Raw genomic sequence first — 26,126 nt, 5'->3', positions numbered from 1 at the left:
CAACTGGTACTATGTATAGCGCTCTGATACCAAGATTGTGCTATACACAACTATGTTAAATAAAAATAAATACAATTTAAAAAAATCCATTTGGTTCCTCCAAATTCAATGAGCCATCTAATACTATTACGTCAACCAACTGATATGTGGTTTCCCTCCCATAGGTGTTTCCCCCCTTCTCTCCTGATTATGACCCTGTACAAACAGCACTCAAGGTTAGAAACATTGAAACTTTAATAGAGTACAATATATATGTAATGCAGGAGCCTGGAAGTCTATAGTAGAGTCTAGATTATACAATGGTGCATCCTCCTCAGTCACTATTGATATATACATTGTATTGCACTAGCACACGTCTCACCCGCTTACCTCACATCCGTTGCACCGTTGCATTGTTTGGGAAACCCTGCTTCAATTGCACATGGTATCAGAGCTTGATGAGTTCACTTTCCTATGATTATAAATAATTTGTATGTGAATTAAATTGTATGTGTTCTAGTAAAACCAATCCTTTGATGGAGGTTGACTAGCCTTCTGTGGATGTTGAGGCACTACTCCTCCTTCAGGGACCATTGTTTTCCTTTATCATTATACTACCCAGGTCCCAGATGCTTCAAGTCATAGCATATAAGAAAATCATTAATCGGTTTCTCGATTCCTTATATGCATCTATTCATCGTAAATCCAAGTGGCATCACAAAAACATTTGTAAAAAAAGTGTAGGTACTTAACAAGGTCTGATATTCAATTGTTTTTAAAAAATCAGTGATCAGTAGCAATGTCCAGTAATAGAATAAGATACGAACTCTTCACCAGTGGTAAAGTTATGTTCAAATCTAAAATTCTTTGAAATGGTGCACTGTGAATAAAACCATTAGATAATGAGATATGCTAAAAGCAAGATATGAGTTGGACCACCAGTCCACATGAGAAGATTTAAAGTACATGCTCAGAGGATGGGAGCAGCACCTTGGATTGGAGCAGAATGCACACAAATGTAATTATCAAATGGCTAACTCTTTAAAACATTCTCATGATATCCCTCCTTCCCTATATACGTCTATGTCTTTTGTTTAAAGTCATATGTTTAAAAATAATGTATTTCAGTATGTAGAATAAACTAACCCTTAATTTCCAAAATAAATATAAAGAAAGCATGAGTGTATGGTCAACCTTCCCAAATAATATTTTTTTCAGAGATGAAGTGGAATTAGTGGTGGACCTCAGAACATCTGAAAGATGTATCCTGAAAACTGGGCACCAGTCCAGTCAGGCCTCTGGTTTAGAAATATAATTGCCTGCCTGAGGATAGAGGTCCTTGGGGTTTACAATAAAAACAAAACACCAGAAATTAGAAGTTCTTGAAAAGAAAGGCATGTCCAGGTGTTAGGATGACATCATTATTTATTGATTATATTTATGAACCAACAACTCATTAACAATTGTACTCACTATTGTTACTCAACATTGCCCAGCGTTATGGGCTACTTTTATGTTTTAGCAATATTTCACTATAATATTAAAGAATTAATTATCTTTTTAAAGAAATCGGAAACAAAGTAATTTGATGCTCAGCTGAGCTTAATTTTTCATCATTTTGCACCTGGGCAGTTTACGTTTGATCTACTGTAGGATTACATTTCTCTTTCTTTGCGAGCCTTTAAAACAGCAAAATATTTAAAATCTGCTACATCGTACAAACTTTCTGTTTTCCGAGAAAAAATGTGTTCTTCCTCTATGGCAAAACCAGCCCCCTTGAGACCCTCCTTCAGAGTATCCTCATCCAAGCAGAAAATAGGAATCTTGACATCACCGCACATGAAAAATGTTGCGTAGAACTTTGTAACCATGATCAGAGTTCCTCCGGGCTTTAACAGTGTGCAGACATTTTTCAGACCTTTGCAGTAGGACTTCTTGTCTGGGACAAAGTGCTCCACACAGTGTGCCAGGAGCAGGCAGTCAGCCTGGGGGTGAGTGACGGGAGACAAAGGGTTAGAGCTCATGACGTCATATTTCAGGATTTTTTTGAATTTACGTTTTAACACCGGTTCCTTCTCAGTCCATTGTTCACTAAAACAAAGAAATAACAAGTTGATTAATATGCTTTTAATTGTTGACTGACTCACATGTTGTACTGTGAAGACAACCATCATCATATCAGTTATGGAGAAATGTATACACATTTTCAAAATAGAGTGTGCTGTGCACTTTCTGTCTCACACTTCCCTGGAGCAATCAGTATCACTGCTTTATTAAGTAGAAGTACATTCACATTCACATGGCATTGCATTTCTGCCTTCCCTGGATTCCTATTAAACATGCTGGTGTCAGTTTTGCTTTTTGGAATTATTGGTTTGCTTGACATAAAAGAACATTCAGTACCTAGAGAATGTGAAAAGATCCATCATTTGAAAATTGCTTCAATAAACCTTCACATCAACTCAAATCCCTCATCTGTGCATGACACAGTGAAATCTAAGAGACTTACACAAAATCCACCAAGTGCATAGATACACTTCTACCTGGATTTCAAGACACAACTCACAGTAGTTCCTACAGAGATTCTTTCTAGATACCGATACATTGGAAGACTGGTGTCCTCCGGCCCCTTAACCTCATTCAAGCCCCATTCTCTTCCACTGATTTCCAAGGAAATCCTCCTCAAATGTCTTCCACACAAAGGCTGCTGGCCTCAAATGAACACTTTCACTAAAACCTCAACATTGTATTTTATTTCTAACAGAAGTCTGGTTAAATGTCTTCTCGGTTTATTGATAGAATATGATAGTGTGTCCCTAAAAATGTGCCCCAAAATATTGAGACTGTAAGTGCAAATAAGTAAGTCCATCCAGTGGGAGCAGAAAAAAAGGAGGGTAAAAAAGTGTGTTTCTAATCTTAATTCCCTTAGGGTTTTTAGACATGACTGCAGCCTGAACCACTGAACAGAATGACACCAAATTTGGTAGAAAGGTAGATCTTGGTCCAGTAAGCAACCTTTTTGTAACTTGGTGAAAATCAGTTTAGTTGTTTTTGAGACATTAAATGAAATTCAAATTTTTATATGTAGGGGCTTAGCCCTCTGCAGAACCTCCTTGTATTCGTGAATCCACATGCCAACAGCAATGCAGTGATTGACTGGCCGCAACCTGTGAGGAAAGTTGGTGCCGCCATTTTATTCATTCTTATGCGGTCCTAGGGGGGAAAATAAAGTTAAAAAGGGATAGTGTACCCTCACGTCATGGGATTAATCGAACATCAGAAGCTATAGTTACAGTCATCTCAAATAACTATACATTGTGCCCTAAGGTAACTATAATTCAAGCCCTCATCATGAACTGCTCATCACCCCACATGTTACATCGCTCGTGACATCTTCCATGATATCAATGATAATATTACTGCAACATTTAGTTATTGATGAGAAAACTGTGCATGAGTTATAGTTATCTTAGATACAATTTTGGACCCAGAAACCGGTGCTGAGCCATTATACCCAGGATCCGACCTTTACATTTTGTTTTTTTTAAATAGTGGACAGGGTCATGGAGCTCCCCTCCTCTAGCCAATTTTCTCACTTTGCCACTGAATTCAAGCTAGCCTGGCTGATGAAGGGTGTTACCCAGAAACCGGTCCCAGGATGCTTGTTTGTGGTTCAGGGAAGACCTGGCTTGGCAGTTTGGGCTGGATTGACCCCATGAGGCACAGGGTAAAGACTGATTTGCATATAGCTGGGTCTAAACTGAGGTGTGATTGAGAGCTAAAGATTCAACCCAGATCTGTGACTGGGCGTGAGTTTCTGGAAAGTTTCAGTGCTCCATCCATCATCTCCTTGTGTTTGCTGTAGGCGGGTCCCCAAGGCACACAGTCTGCTCCTAGACCACAGTAGAATCCTGAAGGCCCCTGCCGTCCCTGTCGGCTCCTCACCTCCTGCAGGAGGCAGCTTTGCTTTCACACACTGGGAGGTGCTGGAAATACAGCTCATTGTGTGTGAAAGTAATTTGTCGAGTGGAGAAGTGTGGTGCAGCAGCCAGGGCAGCTGACTTCGGAGCACAGGATTTACGGTTCGATCCCTGGCTCCGGCGGCAGCTCAGCTCAGCACCTTGTGACTCTGGGCAACTGCTCCCTTAATTTCCATGATGGCCCCCAGCGCCTTGAGACCCGTAAGGGTGAGTAGTTTGTGTTTTACAAACACAGATTTATTTCCTGCTCCCTTCACAGTGTGCAAGGAAACAGATGAATGCTCTGCTTTCAGCAGATGAGAGCATTTTCCAGGTCTCGCTTGTGAAAGCGGAGTGTTTGCTGTGGCTTGGCGGGATAAGTTATAGCTCCAGCCAAGCAACAGTAATCAGCAATATCTTGGGTTGAGTACCCCCGGCATAGCAGGAGCTGGCACTGGGAGGTGGCTGTCGCCAGACCATCCATGGCTCCAGGAAGGGGGTGGCAAATCCCCCTCCACTGCAGTATATAGCCCCAGGGAGGTGGTGGTCCCTGGGGTTTTGGCATTCCCTGCAGATGTTTAGCAATGGGCAGCTGGTAGTCCCGGGGCTCTATACATATTCATATTGTTATGGTGGGGACAGATTTTCTATCAAAAGCGTCATTTTCAGGTGTGTATCTCTTAGGTCACAAACAAATTGCTGGTTCTTCACATGGGGTCTGTAAAGTTTTGGGGTGTTTTTGTGTAGTGGGGCAGAGAAAAAGGGAGGGTCCCAAAATGCGTTTTTCCCATGTTAAGTCCCATAGGACCGTTAGACATGACTACAGCCTGAACTGCTGGACAGAATGACATCAAATTTGGCAGGAAGCTATATCTTGGTTCACAGATCGTGCATTTTGTGATTTAGTGTAAATTTGTTGATGAATAGATATCAACTGGAAAACACATGCTTATATCTGGGGATGCAGATTCACATGCACTAGTAAACTCCTGATTGGCTGCTGCACCTTGACAGAAAATACCAATTTGTTTGCCAGGGAACGGTTGCCAGTGTGTAAAACATAGAGTGAATATTAAGTGAAGGGGACAGGCAAGAGGTTTCCTGGCCCTTGTGAATGCAGACAATGAGAAGTGAGGGAGTATTATGGCCATAAATATTGACAGTTGATGCCATTTTAACTCTCTCTAGCCTAATATCAGAGTGGGTTACCATTTTTATGCTTGGTTTTTTCATGCTTTCTTGAAACAAGTTTGAAAACCTGATACTGAGAAAGAAAAATGTTCAACACTAATCATATTTAAGAGTTTGTGTATTCATCTATAGCAAAACAAAATTGATACAGAAGGACTGAGTAATATTAAGATGGATCAAACTGAGAAGGATGTTTGAGAAATGTAAAATGAAATTATGAAAGTGAGTAGAACATTAAAATGAAGTGAAGTGTATTGATAAGTAACTAAGAATAAAAAGTGGTGAAGAAAAAGAAAACAGAGGTATACTCGAATGTACGGAGTGACACAAGAAGTGAAATGCTAAAGTGTTGTGTGTGATATTAAGTGATTTTATTATATATACAGTTATGCAATGAGATATAAACAGATATGTAGATTAAGATGAGCTGGTTCACTCTGATGCTTTTACTAGAACAGCATGGCATACTTAAAAATATTCACTTTTCACTGATAATGATATTGCTATGTGCAGTAACAGAGAAAACTATACAGCGGTGCATACATTTACATAGTCACCAGAAAAAGAGTTTCAGCACTCTATAGACAAATTAGTAATGCTCCTTATTACAATCCAATTCAGGCTAGTGTTTCAAAAGAACAATTGCACATAAGGAAGAAAAGCTATCCAGATTCGATAGATGTATTTCTTGTTCCAAAATTCATTTTATTATTCACAGAACAGAAACTTCTTCCATAGATGAATTCACCATAGCCAACGCGTTTTGTCTCATTAAGAGACTTCTTCAGGGCTTTAAATATATGGTATATGTTATGTTCCTCAGGCAACGCGTAATATTTCAAAGAAGCAGTGTAAGTAAGACACTCAATACAGTATTCAAACAGTCTTACAGCGGCATAATAACCGCACATAATCCGGTCAGTATGAAGGTTTCGCCCTACATTTACATAGTCAGGTGGAAACTGATTTGTGCATCCTTTCCCGTACTCATTCAAACCTCCTTTATTCTCCTTCATATACCTACAGTGACCCTGGTATACCTCGCCCCGCTGAAGACCCCGCCTAGCAGACCCGGCAGCAAGAAAGCCCCATGGTTCACCGACAAACTCAAGAGCTCCAAGAAGAACTGCCGAGCCCTCGAGAAAGCCTGGCGCAGAGACCCAACACCGAACAACATGACTGCCCTCAAGCTCGCCACCCGAAAACACCACCAACTGATCCACGCCACCAAGAAAACTGCATTCAAGGAACGACTGGACAACAACGCACACAACAGCAAGGAACTCTTCAACATCGTTAAAGAGCTCTCCAACCCCAACGCCGGAAACAACGACATCACCCCTTCACAAGACCTCTGCAACTCCCTCGCCTCCTACTTCCACAACAAGATCGCGGACATACACAACAGCTTCAGCACTCAACCGACGCACGCCACGACTGAACCATCTCCCCCCACCACCACCCTCCGCGCCTGGACCCCAATCAGCACCGAAGACACCGTCCGCACGATGAACTCCATCCACTCCGTATCTCCGACCGACCCCTGCCCTCACCACGTCTTCAACAAGGCCGACGCTGTCATCGCACCCCACCTGCGGGACATCATCAACACCTCCTTCGACACCGCTACCTTCCCCAAGAGCTGGAAGCACGCCGAACTCAGCGCTCTACTAAAGAAGCCATCAGCCGACCCCATCGACCTCAAGAACTACCGTCCCATCTCGCTGCTCCCGTTTCCTGCAAAAGTCATCGAGAAGACCGTCAACAAGCAGCTGGCCGCCTTCCTCGAGACAAACGGATCCCTCGACCTCTCGCAGTCTGGCTTCCGAGCCAACCACAGCACCAAGACCGCCCTGATCGCAGCCACCGATGACATCCGAGCCCTGCTCGACAACGGAGAAACAGCGGCCCTCATCCTCCTAGACCTCTCCGCGGCCTTCGACACTGTCTGCCTCCGTACCCTAGTGCAGCGCCTCAGCAACGTCGGAATCCAGGAGAAGGCTCTGGAATGGATCATCTCGTTCCTCGCCGGAAGGACACAGAGAGTCCGCCTCCCCCCGTTCAGATCAAAAGCCACCGAAGTCATCTGCGGCGTTCCTCAAGGCTCCTCGCTCAGCCCAACCCTCTTCAACATCTACATGAGCCCCCTCGCAGCCATCGCATGCCAACACAACCTCAACATCATATCCTACGCCGACGACACTCAGCTGATCCTCTCCCTCACCAACGACCCCGCCACCGCCAGAGCCAACCTACACGAAGGGATGACAGACGTAGCCAAGTGGATGATGAACAGCCGCCTGAAACTGAACTCGGACAAGATGGAAGTCCTCATCCTGGGATCTTCACCCTCCGCCTGGGACAACTCCTGGTGGCCACCCGCCCTATGCAGCGCACCCAGACCAACGGACCACGCACGCAACCTGGGCTTCATCCTGGACTCCTCCCTCTCCATGACCAGACAAGTCAACGCCGTCTCCTCGTCGTGCTTCAACATCCTACAAATGCTACGTAAGATCTTCCGGTGGATCCCCACCGAGACCAGGAAGACGGTCACCCAGGCCCTCGTCACCAGCCGTCTGGACTATGGCAACTCCCTCTACGCCGGAACCACCGCCAAACTCCTGAAGAGACTCCAGCGGATTCAGAACGCCTCAGCACGACTCATCCTAGACATCCCCCGTCGCAGCCACATCTCCGGACACCTGAGAGATCTGCACTGGCTCCCGGTCAACAAGAGAATCACCTTCCGTCTCCTCACCCACGCACACAAAGCCATACGCAACCAAGGCCCAGGATACCTCAACATCCGCCTCAACTTCTACGCTCCCACTCGCCAGCTTCGATCGACCAGCCACGCCCTCGCCGCCGTCCCCCGCATCCGAAGAGCCACCACAGGAGGAAGGTCCTTCTCCTACCTGGCCGCCAAGACTTGGAACTCCCTCCCGACCCACCTCCGCCTGACCCAGGACCACCTTGCCTTCAGGAAGCAGCTCAAGTCCTGGCTGTTCGAGCAGTAGCGGACCCCCCCTCCCCTAGCGCCTTGAGACCCTCCGGGTGAGTAGTGCGCTATATAAATGCTCTGATTGATTGATTGATTGATTTCACATACTGATACAGAGACTCTGGCATCCTCTCATATACCCATTGGGAGTCTCTCACACCCTCTAATATACTCAAACATACACTGTCAAACTCTGTCACATATCCATTCAGATGTCCTTTATTCCTATCCACATACCCATACAGAAAGTCACAACCTCTCACATACCCATACATAGACTGTCACACCCTCACACATACCCATACATATACGGCCACATGCATCATTGTAGGATTTTGCATTTCCTAAATTGCGAAAATTAAGGAATCGCAATTTAGGAATTGCAAAATCCTATGTATCAACAAATCCCAATTTTTTGGGGGGATTTCTTAATTTTCGGAATTTGCGATTCCTTAATTGCGAATCGCAATTAAGGAATGGCATTACATTGATTCCTATGGGCCTAGAGGTCCATAGGAATCAATGCCGTTTTGAATTTTTTTTTTTTTAGGATTCGCAATTTGTTGATGCATTGCAAGGGTGCTGAGGGGGGTCAAAAGGACCCCCCCCCCCTGCACCCTCGAAATTTTTTTTTAAGTGCAAGTTTCACACACACATGTCCAAAGGACATGTGTGTGTGGAACATGACACTTTAAAAAATGCTTTTTTGAGCTTTTTTGGAGGATTTTGCAAATTAACACGAGGGTCAACCTCGTGTTAATTTGCACCTCCTATTTGAAAATTTGCATTTTAAAAAAAAATGATGCATTGCATTTAAGGAATCGCACAAATGCGATTCCTTAAATGCAATCGCATTTTTAGGAATTCCAAAAAATTGTGGTTTCTGGAAAATTGTTTCATGCATACCAAAAAATTAAATCGCAAATTTTCCGATTCGCACAGTTTGCGACTTCAAAATCGTTTGATGCATGTGGCCGATAGTGTCATAACAATTCACATATGCATACAGAGACTCACATACCCATGCAGATACGCTTATATCCATTCATACAGCTATACAGAAACTCTAACAACCATTCCCATACTCGTTAATACTTCATTTATTCCATTCACATTCTTACAGACAGTCTGACATGAATTCAGATACCCATACAGAGACTGTCAAACCTTCTCACATAAACATACAGTCACATCTTCTCACATATCAATGTAGACACCCTTGTATCCATTCACAACTCTAACAGACTCCCACATACCCGTACAGAGACTCTGACATTGTCACACATATCCATACAGACATCCTTATACCCATTCATATACCCATAGAGCGATTCTCACATCCTCTCACAGACCCATACATAGACTATCTGCAGACTCTAACATCCTTCCAGATACTTATACAGACCTCGTTTAATCCGATTCAGTTTTTTATGTAGACATTCACACCTATTCACACAGTTAAACAAAGACTTTCACATCTCCATACAGATGCTGAAATACCTATTTACATGCTGGTACAGTGTCTCTATCACTCTCTCACATACCCATACAGAGACTCACACCCTCTCAGATACCCATAGATAGTCAAGTCAAGTTTATTGTTTTTATGAAACACAGTATATTACTATACATTTCCTAAAATGACTCTCAAAGCATTTGTCAAATATTACAGATACAATTCATATCTACTTTCATCTGATGACAAAAATGTCAAGATGTTTCTGGTGTTAAAACAAATATTGAAAACACCTGTGCATAGTTAAATATTTTTTTAAACATCCATAATATCCATTTCCAGACTTTTTCGAGTGTCCCATGTGATCACCGAGATGATTCTTTGTAATGTATCATACTTCCGTCAGCAGGTGAGGGATGTTTATGGGGTGTTCTCGACAGGCCATTTCTAACAATTTTACACATTTACAGTTTAACTGAGGAGCTCGGGGATGAAAAGAGGCTCTTGCAGCTTCCCTGCAGGTGTGCATGTTTCCTTCATTAAGGCAGTGCTTTAGGTATTGTTGTGGGGTTGTTTCAGACCTTGGCAGGTACAGATCAGATGTATGTCTTATTATTACAGTACCTGCATTCTGTAGGGACATTATATCTCCATATTGGCAAGGCTGCTATGTTTCCCATGCGTTGGGAAAGAAATCTGCGTTTGATATGTGTGGAAAAAGGGATGATCATATATGAGGCAGCAGAGAAGTCAGTATAGTGTTTTGTTACCATCCATGCATGTGGTACTGGGTACTAAAGCTGTTTTTGTCTGCCAACATGGAGGTCATTTCTGTGGATTGGTTTCTTATCCTCCTAAAGGTGTCATAGAAAACACATGATGTCCATAGCTCAGTAAGATCTAATTGCTTGATGGAGGCATGCAGGTATTTATGGTGCTCTGATGACTGATCATGTTGAAATGCTGATAATAAGGCTTGGGTAAACAATTGGTTGAATGGCTGATTGTTACTGCTGTCGCTAGAACAAGGCCAAGCTCAAGGTGGATATGTGCTGGAGAGGAACTCCTCTGTAAATTAAATACTCACCTAAATGCACTTATCTGTATCCTGTCCATCATTTCAGAACCTTGTCCTTATACTGCCATGCTTGGACAAGTGCTTGTTTGTATAATTTTAGATCCCTTTACTTTTAAGAGCGGCTGAAGGGTCAGCGCGTTCAGTTTCCTTGACAAGGAGATAACAGTGTTAATTAGGGACCTCTCCTTCTGATTGATATCCTGTTTTTGCTGTGTAAAATATCCTCTCAAGTCTAGGTGTAGGCCTAGATATTTGTATTGCACTACTGATTCGAGGCATGATTTGTTCAAAAAGAATCTGGGGGCAGGGCTCAGAAGAGTGTTAAGTGACATTGTTTTTGTTTTTGATATATTTATCTCCAGGTCATTGTTTCTTTCATAGTGTGTTCAGTGATTTTTGTAATCCCACTCTGGTTTGACTAAATGGGATGTTATTTTATGAGAATGATAAATGGATCTTGCAAGAAGAGATTGAAAAGGTGCATGGCCAAAACGTTCCCTTACTTTAGTACTTGATACGTGGGTATCATTCTAGATAAAGTTGAACCATCCTATAGTTTTACATGTCTCCATGTATTTGTATATTGTAAACAGAGAAGGGCATCTGGCATCCCCCAACTTTTTAATTCGAACCACAATTGCTGGCGGGTGATTGAATGCAGTTTTAAAATTGTTAAAGGGAAAATTTTGTTTATATTGTAATTGATTGCTTTGATCTGAAATTATGACGGCTGCTAAAATGTTTGTTATTCCCTTTTGAAGCCTGTCTGAGTCAGAGGAATGACATTTATTTTGCCTGACCAGATGATTAAATCTTGAGCAACAGGGATGCGTAAAGCTTACTGTGAAAATTAGTGTATGGAGTTCCTACGTGGGTCATCGAACACAAATGAAGGTGGCGTATGGTGAAAGGTTGGACGAAGATCCTATGTGGAGGGGAATTACTCCTTTTGGAACTAAGGCCCTCACACACCCAGCAAGCTAGGTGTCATGCTTCATCATATGGGCCTGCTCCTCGTTGGGTCGGCGCTACAATACCCGTACTTTGTTGGTTGGAACCTCTGACAAAAATGATAACCCCTATTACTGGTGAACGTAATTGCTATCATACAACATATTTCCATTTTAGAAACTGGGCCCTGCTTAGCTTGCACATTAATCTTCCGTGTTGGCTTGAACCTGCGATGAAAATAACGACCCGCATAGTACCTGTAGTATTTAAAACCATGCTTTTTAACTTGTGTTAGTTCAACTGTTAAACGTATCACCACATTTAAACTGCATTGTTTTAACAATCGATGTGCACTGTTTGATTGAAATTGACATGTATGAAACCTATTTCTCAAATCTTTGTTTCTTTTATGTATTTTACTGAAATAAAGAGTTTGATGATGGGGTATGGGGTAAATGTTCAGTGTTGAGGTTTAAAAAGACTGATATGTAAACTGCAAGGCCTCCTTTCAGTCTCCACTGAGTCTTCCATTGTAAAGGCTGGGATTTGGTAGACCAAGTTTCCAGGATGAAGTCCTGGTTTAGCCAGGATTTGGGGGGGGGGGGGGTAGACTATCTTGTAGCAACTGTTTTGCTCCTGCAATGTTCCATGACGGTATTTTCAGAGCTTCTTGTTCTGCACCTGGGTCTGTCATAAGGATGGCTGTGCATTCAAGACCAAGGGTAGCTCGTCCCATCTGGGTGCCATTTTGCTGATTGCAGGTTCATTTAAGGAGTTATTTTCTGTGGCGAGCAGTGAGGAACTTCAGGCACCTTTCAGTATTTATTTTGCTGCTTCATTCACATAGCCATAGAGAGACTCCTGCACCCTTTCATATACACATTGAAAAACCTATACAGATATTGAGACTTTCACACCCCTTACATACTCATGTAAAGCTTCTCACATCAGGTCACATACCCATTTAGACACCTTTATACCTATTCACATACGTATACAGAGACTATGACACCCAGTCACATACCCATAAGTACAATGTCACGTCCTCTCAAATACCCATACAGGCACCCTTATACCCATTACATACTATCAATCATTTAGAGACTGTTATAACCATTCACATAGTTGTTCAGATACTGTGAGAAGTTGGCCTGGCATATGCTGTCCACTATTCTAGTGGCGCCTTGCACCAGTCCAAATGACCCCTTATTGATGGTAGGTTAAAGACAACCTTTATAGAAAGCTATCCTAGTGGTAGTTGTGAAGAGCAGCCTTCAGGCTAAGTCTTGAAGGAATGGAAAGGAGCTTGTTTTACCAGTCTATAATCTCTTGAATGACCAAATAAAAGGAGAACCACACCAGGTATATATATAAAATATATGTATTTATTCTAAACACATCCCTCAAGTTTCTTTATGAGGCTAGAGGCAAAAATACATAAGGAAAACTTAATATCACACAGTAAATTAGCACAATATACGTTGAGCCTCAGGGGCTTACCAAAAAATATATTAAGAAAGTGGTATAAGAATCATGACTTGCATAGACACAAGGCCTAGAGCGTTTAGAACTGCTGGGGCCACCAGGAACAACCCAAAGTAGTGACACAGGGGACCCACCTGGGGATGTGTGTAGTGTGTGAACATAGCTGCGAATCACCATTAACTGCTATGGGGAAGTCGCGGTTGGATTTTAAAAGATAAAGGACACTTAGAGGGGGACTTTTAACAAACCCTTTAATTCTTAAGGGGTCCTAGGGCCAACACCCATGGGAGTACCAGAGTTCTCGAGTTACCTCACCCAGGGAAGCCAGGTGCATAGGTGTCTTTTGGTGTTGTGTTTCGTCGTAGTTTTCAATGGTGATCTGCTGCAAAGTGCTGCTGCCGTGTAGAGGAAAGTTTCCGGTGTGATCCAATTCGGGATCGAAGTTAAGAAGAACTTGAAAGCAGAGGGCATAGAGTCTAGATCACTAGCCAGTGACCAGGAGCACGATCGGCGGATGCCCACCGATGTCGGGTGATTTCAGGTGAAGAAGGTGAAGCTTGACTCTTCAGCCACGAGGACCGGGAGGCCTCAATGATGACCAGGATCTGGAATAGAGCTGTCCCATAAAGGATGTTGAGTGCTGCATTGTCGGTTTCTGGATTGAACCCAACAAGCCTTGGAAATAGCAACCCACGCAGAAAGCAAAGATAGGTTTCAGTGCAGACCATCAAGGTCTGAGAGACTCAACACTTAGTAGGGAGTCAGGGCAAGTCTGGAAAAAACAGGGAATCCCAAGGAAAATCAGAATGACCTTTGTGGGGAGCCACCAGTCAACGGACCAGGGATCGCAAAGGAGCCTCAAGCGGAAATGCAATAAGCGGGCTCACGGAACACTCTTGGAGTGTAGGCCCACAATCTTCAGTACGACTGGTGCTAGGGGCTTGGGCTACAAGTATTCCAAAGCACAATTCAGGAGATCTCAGGAAGTCAATGCACTAGCAAATGCGAATGGTGTCCAGGGGTACTGGTTCCACGTCACTCGTGAGGGGTGCAGGTCTCAGCTTTGCTGGGGACTCGGGTCAGCCTTAGATTTATTATTTATTTATTTATTTATTATTTAGTGTGTTTTGGTATCGCGCACAGCTACCCCAACGGGGTGTCTTGGCGCTCCTGTATAACTACATGCAGACCTTTGGTGGTTATTTGAGGCAGAAGTAACTCAGCAGAACAGGCGAGTTTTGAGTGCTCGCCGGAAAGGTTGTTCATCTTTGATCAGCCGGATGGCATTAGGAAGTTTATTCCATAGGGCCGCTGTCAACACAGGGAAAGTTTTCCCACCTGAGCGGGATTTCCTGAATCTGGGAACCGACAGGAAGTTTTTTGACGAGGAACGTAGAGTCCTGAAGTTATTATAAGGGATCAAACAGGAAGACAGATATGCGGAGCCTTTACCCTGCATTGCCCGATGAGGTAGTACCAAAGCTTTAAATTCGGCCCTCTTTTGCAGTGGTAGCCAGTGGAGTTTGCGGCTGTGAGGGGAAATGTGCTCACGTAGGGGAAGACCGATAACCAATCGCACCGCCGCATTCTGTACTGTCTGAAGGCGATGACTGAGCCCTGCAGACAGGCCAGAGTAGAGGCCATTGGCGTAGTCCAGGTGTGAAGTGATAAACGCCTGGAATACAATCTTCCTGGTGTTACTCGGCAGAAAGTGAATGAACTTTTTTATCATTCTAATCTTGGCTAGACAGGCAGTGGAGACTGTATGCACTTGATGATAAAAAGTGAGGTTGGAGTCCCATCTCACTCCAAGATTTTTCACCAAGTCTTTTGGAAGGGGGGGAGTACTTAAGTCGGTAGGCCACCAAATATTAGGGTCCAGTGGAGAAGGCTGGTGAAAAAAGAGAACCTCCGTTTTCCCAGCATTCAATCTAAGAAAATTATTGTCCATCCAGTGGGCAATTGTACGAAGGCAATTTTTTAATGGATCAAAAGTTGAGGGGGAGATGTTATTACATGAAAACATAAGCTGGATATCATCAGCATAGGAGGTGACCTTTATACCAGTTTGGGCGATGATATCAAAAAGTGGGGAAAAATAAACATTAAATAAGAGGGGGCTCAGCGAGGAGCCCTGAGGGACTCCCCACCGAAGTGGACGACTTTCAGAAATGAATGGGGGGGTAAACACTGCCTGGGTCCGGCTAGACAAGAAGGATGAAATCCATCCTAAGGCCGTACCCTGAATACCTTTTGAATGCAGGCGATCAAGGAGGAGGGGGTGGGAGGCGGTGTCGAATGCTGCCGACAAGTCCAGCAGCACCAACACCGCTCTTGATCCCTCGTCCAGCCACCATCTTACTGCGTCTGACATCTCGATGAGAGCCGACTCAGTGCTGTATCCTGGTCTAAAGCCGTGCTGAGAATCGTGAAAGGCACCTGATGTTTCAAGAAAGCTAGCTAGTTGTTGTTGAGCAAGTCTTTCTAGTACTTTAGCAGGGGCAGGCAGTAGAGAAATGGGCCTGTAGTTGGCAGGATCACAGGGATCGGCGCTGGTCTTCTTAATTATCGGAACCAGGCGTGCTTGTTTCCAGGTGTCGGGGAAAACTCCCAGCTGTAATGAGTCATTCCATATTCTGTTCAGAAAGGGATTAAGGATGGGAGCTAAGGATTTGTAGTGTTTAGCCGGCCATGGTTCCAGCGGAGAGCCAGATTTAATTTTAAGAAGTTCTGCAAGAGATTGTTCCAGAGAAATCTCTGCAAAATCAACGAACAGGGACTCAGGGCCAAATGGAGAGAGGGGTATAGGACTTTTATATACTGAAGTGTTGGTAGAGAAAGAATTATGAATGGTGGCTATTTTATTCTCGAAAAAGACAGAGAGATTATCACAGAGAGTCTGTGATACCACTGTCTCAAATATTTCCCTTGATGAACCTTGGGAACGATTGATTTTTTCTTCTAAGAATAGTCTTTTATGTTCAATGATCTTTTTCCTATAGTTTTTCAAGGCGGCTTTGTAAAGAATTTTACGATCTGGTGAGAAGGTGAATCTCCAACGTCTCTCAAGATGTTTACATTCTGATTTGAGCTTGCGAAGATCATTCGAATACCATGGGGCCGAGGGAGCAGAGCGATAGGTTTTTATGGGCCTAATAGGGGTGATCTGATCGATTGCCAAAGTAATGTGGTCATTAATGTGTGTTAATCGTGTATCAAGGTCAAGGCTTGTATCAAAGTGGTCAACAGATAAGAGATGAGGAGCTAGGCTATCAGGAGAAATCCTACTCCAGTTTCTGACCAGTTGTTTAGCCGGACGGACATGACGATTTGTGCAGTGGCAGGGAAATATGAGAGGTACAAGCAGGTGATCTGACCAGACTATAGGAACAGGATTGAGTGTGACTAGGCCTACCAGGTTCGTACAGATTAAATCAAGAGTGTGGCCTGCTTTGTGCGTAGGACCACTAACAACTTGATTCAATCCGCCGTCAGCCAGAGTGGACAGAAAATTAAGGGAGGCAGTATCCTCCATATTGTCAACATGAAGATTGAAATCCCCAAGGATGGTGAAATTGGCATGACGCAGTGAAGCTTGTAGGGCGTAATCCAAGAAGACTGGAAGGTGGGATAGTTTAGAATTGGGAGGTCGATACACCAGGAGGCCGGAAAATGTAAAATTGGGCGAAATATTAATACAAAAAGGAAGCGCTTCATAAGTCTGGAATTCCTCTTCCTGGGCTGCAAATACTTTGGAGTCCTTCAGAATCTTCAGAGATGCAGACTGGAAAATGCTTCATTGGTGCCTGCTTGAGCAGGGGAGTCACTGCTTGACTCCAAGGGAGATTTGTCTGTACTCTAATCTTTAGTAGAGCATCGAAGTTCAAGGGTTCAGTTTCAGAGTTTCATCCAGGTGTAATCTAAAGTCCTGTTGCCAGGGGTCCCTTCCTTATACTAAAGAAATGGGTTGGACGTACTCTGGGGACCCACCTATGGGAGGGTCTGAAAAAAAGGGATGGCTACACCCATTTCCTTTGTCCAGTTTTACACCAGAGCAGAAACTGAGACTATGCACAGGGACACCCACCCAGCCCCAATACACTAAAGCCTGTCTTGGAGGTAGTTACACCTCCCTGTGACAGGAAACCTATTGTCCAGGCCTCTGCTGGAGTTTTGTCAGGCGTGTGTCTGTGGCTGCAGCATCCATTTTGTGATGCCAGGGCTCGTTTAAACTATTACTGGGCAGACCAGTGTGTACATGACTCTCCCAATAGAAGGGTGGAATTTTACCCCCACCACCAGGACTGGGGGGGATAGGATTACAAAGTGTTTGACACCAAACACAACATGTTTCTATGCAGCCATTCTGAAGTTAGCATTTACGGCAAGGTTATAATGCACTTAAGAGTATATGGTCTGGCTGCATCACAGAACAGCCCCAGAGATTAGATTCCGAAGGCTGCAGAGGGGCTCTGCTCATACAAGGGCATCCTCTCACACAAAACCAAGCACCCTACCTTCAGGGTTGATAAGGCCTGCCACAAGGGTGACCTAAATCTTAGTAACGGGTGCATGCACCACCTTACCCAGGCTGCAGTAGCAGTCCTGTGGTGTCATTTTGGAAGTCTTCCCAGAGGTGTCATAATATATGCTGCAGCCCCTGGTAGGCCTCTGTGGTACCTATGCCCTTAGTACGTAGTGTACCATATACTATTGACTCACAAGTGTACCCCAGTAAAAGACTGGAGTGTACCTATAGTGCATGGAATCAATTTAGAGAGGAAACAGCTAGGCTGGGGCCTGAATAGCAGGATCCTAGCCAAACTAAGTCACAAACCATCAAAACACCAGGAAAAAAGTGGGGGCAACCATGTAGTCAAATTCCACCTTCCTACATAACCCCCTCAAACGAAAGGAGATTAGGCTAACCTTGCCCAGTTAAGCCTTTATTAAATAAGTGGCCATGTAAGGAAATACCCACACTCGCATGGGTGCCCCCTTTCGTATGGTCCACTAAGCAATCCCTCACCCTAAGGGTATGAGAGGGTCTCTACCATGGGGTCTCACTACCTGTGTTACATTTTGGTACAGTAAAAGGCTGGTGAGGTGTCTCAGTGGGGAAGTGAGGCCCTAATAAGGTTGGTCTCAGCTTTCTCAGATCACTGGTCACCAATGATGCCTTTCTTTCCATGACCGAGTTGCACTTTACTCTAAGGGTCAACCTCTGGCTGCCTACAGCTGGGTGGTGGGTCCCATTGGGTGGAACACTGGAGGGACATGATAGGTTTGCGAGCGAGCAAACAGTAAGACACGAGCGGAAGGAAAAGCGGCAGCGGCTGCAGCTTTGGCAGCTTCGAGGAAAGCGGCGGCTTTGGTACAGTGATGCAGCAGAACTGTCTACCATGAGCACCGTGAGCACTGTGAGCGCCGTGAGTGCTGTGAGCGCCGTGAGCTTGAGTTTGAGCTGAGACCCGCAGAGACATAGAGCCGAGTGACGGAGCTGAGCTGAGTGCCGGAGCGGCCTGGGCACTACTGACTCTTCCACCATTAACTGATTGCGGATACTGCTCGCTGTATGTATCGCTGTATCCATTGTATCTCACTGTATCCGCTGTAAAACCCGGGTGAGGGCAAAGCGGGAACGCGGGCCGTGTTCCCGCGATACAGAGAGAGCGATACAGAGAGAGCGAGCCCGGTTGCAAGCAAGAACTGCATCCGCCTCGAGGAGTGAATAAATAAATTATGCTTCCTTTCTCTTCTCATAAACCTGAAATTGATCTCCTTTCAACCCAATGATACCCTACTACCCTACTGCACTGTTTTATTTTGTGTCCCAAATATTCACCACCGAATTCGTGGGTTTTTGCTTTTGTTTATGTATTATCTTTTTTCAAACTAATGGATATGCTACTATGGTAAATTTACCTACTACATGTGATGACCGCTGGTTCATCACACACCATTCCTCCTTCTACATTATGAACCTTATATCAACTACTAATGTAAATTGATCGTACTTTGCAATCGCATACTGACGTGTATTTCAGTTACATTTAAGATGCCCGCTTGTGTAAATTTATTATTCTTATATTATATGCTCTACATGCTTCCTTCCGCTCCTTCTGTCTCTACTCTCTTCTTGTCCCTTTCTCTCTTATCCTATTCTCTGGCTATTTTTCATTGCCTCCTCAATCTTCCATTTCTCTATTCCTACCTGTGTGATTCCCAAAACTTGTTGATTTTTTTGCCTCTCCCATATGAGGTGCCATACTGATCTAAACAACTATACGCCTCTGTTGTTGTGTGCCTTTTCTCCCTTCTTTTTCCCCCCTCACTCCCCACCTACCCATTTCTCAGTTACTCCACAAACTAACACAATTCACTTTCCTCTTCTTTCCTCTTTCTTCACCGACCTTATTAATATTCCTCTTTTCTTTCATGGGGATACACACCACCCTCCTCCTTTGCAAATTATGAATGTATGTACAGCCCTGAGGAAGCCCCAGGCCAGTTGGCTGTGTAAAGGGGTGAACCACGTGTTGGCTGTTTCTTCACTCACTCTTACGGATGGAGTGACAGGACTTTCTTAAACACCTTATAAAAAAAACAGTGTGCGATCAGAACTTTTCCAGACAGAATACGTGAAACTGATCTTGCCCTGAGAATCCTGTTGAACCTTGTTTATATTAGGGAGTTAGTGGTTTCCCTCAGTCAGGGGCAAGAATCAAAGAAGATCATGTTCGCTCATTTTACGACCAGTAAGGGATCAGGACCGCTCATCCCTCATCTCTAAAAACATTCCAGCACCAGCCAGTTTATGGCTTTCTTTTAAAAAAAATGGGATCTGTTGGCAGTAGAGGACAGAAGGCATACCCTGTGGAGGAGAATGTATCAGAGGAGGAACCCAGATGAAAAACCAAACCATCCCATGGAAAGATTTCACCATCCCCGCCAGAGAAAAGAAAATCGTGTCAAAGTAAGTGAAGGACATTTTGTGTGCGAAGAACCTCTCCAGGGATACATCAAATACATATTTATGTGGAACAACAAGTGTGCTGACATACCATTCCAGTAGTTGACCAGAGCTGAGGGGGAGTGCAATAAACCACATCCCCCGGGGCCTGATGTATTCTCTAAGGGCCATCCTCCCTGAGCCCGTTAATGGCCCTAGGACCCCATCTCCCAGGCTTGGCTTACTAGCTTGGTCCCACTGCCAGGACATAGTGGTTTCCCTGCCTGCACTAGAAATTGGTACAAAAGGGGGGGGGTGGTGATGGACGGATCTGTTGACTGGAAGTGAGTGTTTGATTGGTTCAGATGCTCCATCCATCACCACCCCCTTTTGCACTAGAAAGTGGGCTTGACAGCCTTTAGGGCCTTGTGGCCAACTCCCTTCAAATAGGGGACAGGCCCTGCAGCCAACCCACTATCAATCATGCAGAGCTTTGGATTGGATTTACAGACGGCATTTAAATAATAAAAAAAAGAAAAATCACTGAAAAAAATGAAGGTGAAAGTAATGTTATAGTTAGGCTAAACTTTCAGTTACAACATATTGTATTTGACACTCCAAGAACCACTGAAATTCACCAGTCTTAAATATGGTTATGTCAAGTAACTATAACATGGGCCCTAATGTAACGATGACTCATGCCCTCACCATGCACTGCAAATCACCCCATATGTTGCATCACTCATGACATCTTCAATGACATCATCGATAATATCACTGCAATATTTACAGTCCAATTATTGATGAGAACATGGTGCATTAAGTGATAACTGCAGTTTTAGTACAGAAAGAGAAATGTTTTTTCCACTCATTTATTTGCAATTTAAAATCTTCTCTAATGGTAAAGGTGATTTTTCAGTTACTGTTCTGAAAAAGGCATTTTTTTGGGAAAGTTTACATTTGTTTGTCTAAAGCAAATCCTTCCTGTCAGTTTCCAGAAACATATGACTGTGAATTGCTTACTTATTGTGTGTATTGTATGTGTTCAAAGCGATACAAAAGGGGATGATGGACAGAGCGTTTGAGCAAATCAAACACTCACCCGCAGTCAACTGATCTGGGTTTAATCCGTCACAATTCTTTAGCTCACTCCGCCACCCCAGTTCAGACATGGCCATATGCAAATCAGTCTGACCCTGTGCCTCATGGGAACAGTCCAGCCCGAACTGCCAAGCCATGTCTTCCCTGGACCGGAAGCAAGCATCCTGGGACCGGTTTCGGATACATAATCCTCATCATCCAGGCTATCTTGAATCCAGTGGCAAAGTGAGCAAGGGACTCATGTCTGAGCATACCCTGCCAACTTAGGGTGAACAAAGCGATACAATACATGTATGTGTACAGACATGGGGGAAATGTACCTGGTATACATAAAGTAGATCTTCCTGATATGATGGTTGGGATGGAGTTGGTCCCTACCCTGAAAATACTTCAAAGGACCTGATCTGCAGTACACACAAAGGAACTTAACAACAGGCCTGCCCTTTGCCTTTGTCCCCTAGACAGATTGTAGCCGAACCAAGTGAAAGGAAAACAAACTGGCCAAAAGCTAGTTTAGGAGTAAGCAAGGACTGCCCTTCACAAAGACTGACACTGATTATAAGAACCCCTCATTAGAACACTCCTGGGCCTTTAGAAAGTTTCAGAAGAAGCACTGGAGAAGGAAGACTGGACCTGCTTGCTTTGAACCCAGCATCCCAAGAAGTGAATCCAAGGGTAAATGGACTGACTTCCTGTGTGATCTACTGGTATACAATATGCTTCCAGAGGCCTGCCTGCAACTGTCCAATTGGCCAGAATTAGCTGGAGCTGCCTGAGACTTGCTTACATCTGCTGTACCATTGTCTAGTATCATTGCGAACTATCCCATGCCAAAAACTCAAGCACAGGTGAAAATCACAACCACAAGTGTGCTTCTTGCATCAGCAGCAATCACTGTGTTTTCAACAGTGAACTGCTCTTCATGCCACACAAAGACTGAACATGTATCGTGGCTTGAGGAGCTCCAGCTCTGAGCTAATCCTTGCAACAGCAATGATTTCCCTGCAGCCCCTTTTCCCATTTAATTGGGAATCTAAGGTAAACAATAGTCATCTCTTACATTTGAGAACAACAATCGTAAGTGAGTATACATGCTGAAACCTTCGAAATGCAGCAGTTCAATGTTGTAAGAATACTCAAGTATGCTCATGTGGTCTTGTGACCCTAGTAACATGGGTCAATATGTGAAGTTAGCCATAAACCCATGAGTGGTGCTGTGGTCTTTCTGTCAATGTTTTCACCTACAAATTTTAAATATCATAACTCTTTGAATCTTGTCATTTTAAGTGTTATATTTTACTCCACCATCACACTAGAACTAGGCCGCACCATCAATGCCACCTTTGAAACTGGCACCTTCCCCAATGACTGGAAATGCACAGAAGTCAGGCCCCTACTCAAGGAGCCCGCCGCAGATCCCGCAGACCTCAAGAACTACTGACCCATCTGCCTCCTCCCCTTCACGGCAAAGGTCTGCGAGAAGACTGCCAACGTCCAACTAATGAAATTCATCAAAGATAACTCTATTCTCAGCCCCTCCCAATTTTGATTCCACTGCAAACACAGCACTGAGACTGCTCTACTTGCTGCTACAGATAACATCCTCCTCCTCCTCGACCAAGGACACACCACAGTACTAATCCTACTCGACCTCTCTACAGCCTTCAACACCATCTTCAACCACACTCACAGACAGACTCCATGATACCTGCACACAGGGATCTTACACCCTTCCTCTCCAAACCCACAGGGATTAACTGTGGAGTACCCCGAGGATTGTCGCTCAGCCCTACGCTCTTCAAAATCTACATGGTCCCCCTAGCTGCCATCTTCAGACTTCACAGAGTCAGCATAGTATCCTACTCTGACAACACCCAAATTATCCTCTCCCTCACCAAGGACCCAAACACCACCAGACTCAACTTCCAGAAAGAAATGAAGGACGTTGCATCCTTTATGAGCAGAAGCTGCCTGAAGCTCAACTCAGAGAACACAGAGATCTTCGTATCCTCCCCCGCTGCACGGCACAACACCTGGTGGCCCACTGCCCTCGCCAGCCACCACAGGCCATGCCAGGATCCTCAGCTTCATACTCGTCTCCTCCCCCTCCATGACCTGACAGGTCAACGCCGTTGCCTCCACATCCTTCAGTAGACATTCAAATGGACCCCCGTGAAATCAAGGAAGACCGTCACTCACACACTCATAACCAGCATACTGGACTACAGAAATGCCCTCTACGCCGGGATCAACAATTCTCTGTTCCGCAAACTCCAGAACATACAGAACACTTCAGCCAGACTTGTCCTCGGCATCCCTCCACACAAACACATCACCCAACACCTGAGAAATCTCCACTGGTTCCTCTTTGAGAAGAGAGTAACTTTCAAGATACTCACCCAAACCTTCGAATGCCTCTACAACGCCAAACCCCAGTATCTTCACAATAGAATTCCTTCCATATACCCAAGATAAATCTCTGTTTCGCTGACCTTGCCGAACATTCTCCTACATTACACACAACACCTGGAATGAGCTCCTGATCAACATCAGATACGCCCCTACCCTGCAAATCTTCACAAATCCCCTCGAGACCTGACCAGAGGGGTTCCCCAGCACCTTGAGAGCCTGACAGGTGAGCAGCATGCTTTAAAATTCTCTGATTCATTGATCTATTTTTCTAAATTGATTTGGGGTTTTTCTTGTCTTACCTTTTCACTTATTACTGTTTCAGTGCTACATAAATGCCTTAGACATTGATGCTTTTGTGTCAAGCTACCTGGCCATTGCGTACAGGTTTATTTAGTGGCTTTTGTAGTTCACTTTGACAAGGACTGTGTTTATAACTAAATAACACAAATTTCTTAAAAATTACAGAACCCTCTACAAGACAATCAAGCTTTGCATCAACCGCAAAAATGACCCTCTAGGACCTTACTCCATGGGCAATTGCAAAGCCATTAACTTCTTTAAAGAAAAATGCGGATGATATGACAACACATTGACAACAACAATCCATCCATTCCTATGCCTCCCATCCCTTTAAACCCACTAAAGGTGTGTTTGCTTATCCTTTAATTTAAATGTACTTGAAAAGAGAAATAGTTCCCTTTGAGCCCTTCTTATATATGGTATTGTCCTAAATGATACCAAATATAGAATTTAAAACCAACTGGCCCTATAAGACTTGTAGCTAATTTTCTCATCCCTTTATCAACTCTTCTTTGGATCTAATTTTTCTGTGTGGTAGCTTTAAAAGGGCCATAATGTCACAAATCCATATTTTTACCTGTATGAACCTTTATAGAAACCATAAGGTGAGATCTGAGTGGTTTTATCAATGAAAAATAGAACTTAGTTGTACCAGATGTGCTTATGTGCAATAGTCCCCCAACACAATGGCGTGTCATTGGAGAGATAGGGTTGGGTGATTTTAGACTGCCAGGTTTTATATTTAACTCTGAACTCAGATTGTGTATGGAGTGTCCCTAAAAGATTCGTTTGAGCGTGATTTACATGTCATGCATTTGAAACTTGACAGTCAAAACCTCAGAGCTTCTATGTCTTTTATCATTGGCATGTTCAACATATTTGACGGACAGGCATGTAGTAAGGCAGGAGAATGTTTGGATGCTTCCAAATGCTAGATGTCTAACCCAGTGATGAAGCATTCCACCAACCAATGAGAAGAGAGTCATGAGATGATAATCCACTAAAGATTCTGTAACCACGAGGGGAGTATTTGTTGTATGTTCACTATAAAGTAATGAGGAAGACAACAATGTAATTCATACTCTCAATTTCTCACTTGTGTCCAACGTTCATTAAACAGTCTGAAGACATGAAGGTACCAATGCATAAACAGGTACAAGTCAGAGTGAGGAACTAAATCAACATTTTTAAAATCATGATCTGAAATTCAATTGGTATGGATTTAAAGATTTTCTACAAAAGAGGTACAAAAGTGGTGTGACTAAAAAGAATCCAGGGTAGCTTAGCAAGCCTTTGGTTTATCTGTGATTCTGTTTAACTGAGTAAGTGATCATGGAAGCCCAAGAATAAAGCACAGAAAATGACTCCTTCTAATACACTTCTAAAAGGGTGTCAAAACCTTCATTTAATAAACTCCCCTTTTGTTGTGTTTGCTCCTCTCTATGAGAACTCACATTCTTTATAGGAGTTATGAAAAGAGAAGCTGGATAGGAAAACAAAGTACAACTGTGTTAATACAGAGCAACATACTTACCCTGTGCCCTGAAGCTCACAAATCATCTTCATAGCATGACTAAAGTCCAGGACATCAGGTTCATTCTTCAACCATTTCTGCATCTCTTGGATGGATTTGTCATCACCGCAGGCAAAGGTGATCTCGTTGAAAGTGTCACAAAGTGGGAGAGTGTAATAGGCGAAGGGCCCAAAGCAAAGTGCAATTAGGGAGTCTCCTTTAACAGCACCTGTTTACAAAAACATTCATACTGAAGTGAAATAAACATCTATAAAATGTACATGTTGCTTTCTCATCAGCAAACTAGAATGAATAAACATGTTCAGTACGCTCATCATAATCATTTTTAAGTTACATATTGTGGTGTTCTTGCATCACATGAATCTGTCATATCCCCTCTCAGGTTTTCCTTTGACCCTCATTACCAACCCAGATGTAACTTGGAGTCTACAGTGTTTAATTTGGGACTCAGTATCTGGTTGGTAAAGTAAGTTGGAAGGTTATCTCTTTCTGTCCTATATTTCAGAGGTGTTATTCAGTGGGGGGGAGTGCGTGTTGATTCATTTGTCAAAGGAACCTGCACCTCTTGTAGACTATGACCTGTTCTGCTGTCTGTTGTTACCTTGGATACATTTACACCTAGGGCTATAAGAGTTCCTGTTCAAGTGGTTTGGATTCAAACATCTAAATGATTCTTGCATCTACCCCTCACAGTACCTGCCCCAATGCCAGGCAACTTGGCCAT

The 26,126-nt window shown here is 43.7% G+C and overlaps 1 pseudogene across 1 annotated transcript; it reads right to left on the bottom strand.

Annotated features, from left to right (window-relative positions):
- Positions 1-1,386: 1,386 nt before the first annotated feature.
- LOC144751966 (nicotinamide N-methyltransferase-like) lies at positions 1,387-26,126 on the bottom strand (annotated as a pseudogene). The gene is made up of 3 exons (XR_013593990.1): positions 26,099-26,126; positions 25,403-25,610; positions 1,387-2,070 (listed from the first exon to the last, which is right to left on the bottom strand). The product of XR_013593990.1 is annotated as a nicotinamide N-methyltransferase-like (transcript).

This window comes from Lissotriton helveticus, chromosome 4_2 (genome assembly GCF_964261635.1).
Source record: "Lissotriton helveticus chromosome 4_2, aLisHel1.1, whole genome shotgun sequence".
Taxonomy (NCBI): domain Eukaryota; kingdom Metazoa; phylum Chordata; class Amphibia; order Caudata; family Salamandridae; genus Lissotriton; species Lissotriton helveticus.
The sequence above is the reverse complement of the archived record's forward strand: the minus strand, read 5'-3'. Positions and strand labels throughout refer to the sequence as shown.